Source organism: Rhea americana, unplaced genomic scaffold (genome assembly GCF_003343005.1).
Source record: "Rhea americana isolate MKP2758 unplaced genomic scaffold, rheAme1 scaffold_328, whole genome shotgun sequence".
Taxonomy (NCBI): domain Eukaryota; kingdom Metazoa; phylum Chordata; class Aves; order Rheiformes; family Rheidae; genus Rhea; species Rhea americana.
This window is the reverse complement of record NW_028186455.1, coordinates 673,690-676,375: the sequence shown is the minus strand read 5'-3', so window position 1 is coordinate 676,375 and position 2,686 is coordinate 673,690. Positions and strand designations below refer to the sequence as shown.

General features: G+C 37.7%; 1 protein-coding gene across 1 annotated transcript in view; it reads right to left on the bottom strand.

The window, feature by feature from the left end:
• Positions 1 to 2,685: 2,685 nt before the first annotated feature.
• Position 2,686, bottom strand: part of PSMD5 (proteasome 26S subunit, non-ATPase 5) — a 7,519-nt gene continuing 7,518 nt past the window's right edge. Inside the window, exon 9 of the mRNA XM_085310862.1 lies at position 2,686. This exon is cut by the window's right edge and continues 770 nt beyond it. The gene's annotated coding sequence lies outside the window, so the exon portion shown is untranslated.

Below are 2,686 nucleotides of genomic sequence, written 5' to 3'. Positions count from 1 at the left end.
GATTTAAGTTTTGCAAAGAGCCTACACTTTCTTCCACTCAGTGGGAACAAGATAAAATGACTGGTAAAAAAAACTACACTTCCTCTCAAAGTTAGCTCTCTTTCCTTTAAGAAGAAAAGTATTCTTAATACTATAGCCTGTTTTACAGATTAGCTTCTGATAGCAAAAGGAACTGGATGTACTCTAGCTATATTTAATATGTACTTCTATGCATGCAGTTGTAAAGAGTATTCAAATAAAGTTGGTCTGTATCCAATATTTTCCAGCCCTYTAAGTGCCTCTACCTTATGCCAAAACTATATCTGCATCTTTGATCCAGTTTGAGTAATCAAGGCACYCCCTACTTCCAAAGTATTTTGTGACAGAGGAATCTTCTCATCCTCAGTAAAGGAATCTGCCTCTAAACACCCTATTTTACAGCACCAGTAAAGTTACAGAACAACTTAAAACGGGAACAGACCCTGAAGCGTCAGGGGAATTTGCTTAGATAATCAGCCCACAGAGATTTAACCCAAGTCCAACTAACCTGTTGAACAACACTGTCCTGTCACAGTCATGGCTTCAGAGAAACACTGACAAAAGCAGCTCAGAAGCGTAACGTTGCTCTGGAGAACGGAGCCAGCAGTGAAGTCAGAACAAATTCACCAACTAATCCACGAGCATGCTGGTAATAGTGAGCTCACTCTGAATGCTTAAGTCCCCTACATTAGCGAACAGTTACAGAACACACAAATCCCCCTTGCCTCCATCCTCCAGATTTACTTTTCCATACCAACTCTTTCAGAGGAAAGGAATTAGCTGGACAAGATCATTCTACAAGTGTGACAGATACATGGGAAAGACACATGTAGTTTTGATGGCCCTCTCTACTCTTCCCACTCTGACTAAAGGAGTCAGGTATGTGCTCCAGAGGATCAACAATTTCTTTTCCAGATATCAAGTTATGCACTTCGTTAGCCAGTCAAGCAATGAGATTTTCTTAAACCAAGTTCCCTTCCTCAGTTCCCTTTCTCCATCATCCATTTCGTTTTCCTTAATTATGTCCACCTGTTAATATTATAGGCAGGAGGAGAAACATTAGTTTTCCTTTGTGCACAGGGCATACCAGTAGCAACATAAAATATTTTAGAATACAGATGCCAAAGGGGCTTTTCAATACACACAATTTTGTTTAGCTCAAAGCTTAAATGTGGACTGATCGCTCTTACTACTTATTCTGATAGTTCCCTATCCCCCAATATAGGGTCATGTAGTTTTATCAGGGAAATGTACATGCAAAGTAGATGTTTAAGTCTTGGCACAGAGTAAATTTTATAAGCAACAGCTGAAAACACACAGGGAAGAGACTCAAACTGCAAAAAAAAAAGAGTTTATATTGATTTCTTTTACAGACATTTTCATACAAGGCTCATACAGAGCTACCAGCACACAAAGCCACCTAAAATAGCAAAGCTGAAGAATCCAATACAAGTGCAAAATAAGGACTTCTACATTCTTTCACTTCATTCTTAAGTACTTCCATGCTTTTCTGGATGCARGATTCATGAAGCTGCTGGTACTCTCTCAGTTTACAAATGAGACACTTTGTACTACATTTTTCACTAGTAAGTGTTTACTAAGCACACTGAGGATGAGAGTGTGAGCAGTAGTAATATTTTGGGTAACAGCTTTTTGTACATACTAATAAAAAGGCAGATCATAATCAAAGTATATCACCCACATTCAGATAGCTCATTACACATTAATGGCCCTTCCCCACCCACTCTGCTTCTTTGAGCCCCCTTCCATTCCTTGACAGGGTTTTTTTTTTTTTTTTTTTTTTGGTCATAAAACAGCATGATCCCTGTTGCAGCCCAAAGCTACTACAAGCAAGAGAAGAGTTACTACATGCCGAGATTATCCCAAGTCACTTGGCAGAGTGAGGACAAAGGCAGTACTTTCCATAGAGGCATATCTGACTTGAAACTACTACTTTGAGTCATTTAAGTAACTTTATGTTTTGTTTCCTCCAACTTGACCTCAAATTTGTTTCTTACGCTCTCAACAAAAATAAGCACCTTTTGGTATGAAGTACATCATAGTCTTTGTTTACAGACCAAGACTCATCACCACTGCTTACTGATGTGGCCAGTGGTACAGCTAGCCTTACATTCCATCCATAYGCTAGCTAACCATCTTTAGAGGGAGATATAAAGCCTCATGAGGTACTATATTAATTTGCTCCTCACTTCACCTTAAGCCTTTGAACATGAAAACTTTTTATTCTTACCTCATTTATTACAACTCAGGCAACTAAAATCCTCGTGCTTTTCTTTTTTTTTAAAAAAAAGAAATAACACAAAATGTTTGATAAAAAATAGTGTAAACAATTTAAGATTTGGTTCTGAAGTAGACTTAAAGCACTATAGCTCATGCTCCTTTTGAGCGAGTAAACTGACCTGCCATACAAAGTAGCAGTTAACAAGAGAGACAAAGTTCCCAGTGTGGTTTTACACATTAGGAGTCTGCATTTTTTCTTTAAAAGGGCTAAAAGTTTGTCTGGTCATTCTCAGCATAAAATGTAAACAATATTTAGGATTATTTTATTCAAACAAGACTTAAATCCAGCAAATTGATAATAAAAGAGAATACAGTTTGTACTCCCTCACATGAGCACACACCTTTTAGGTTACCTTTTTTTTTTTTT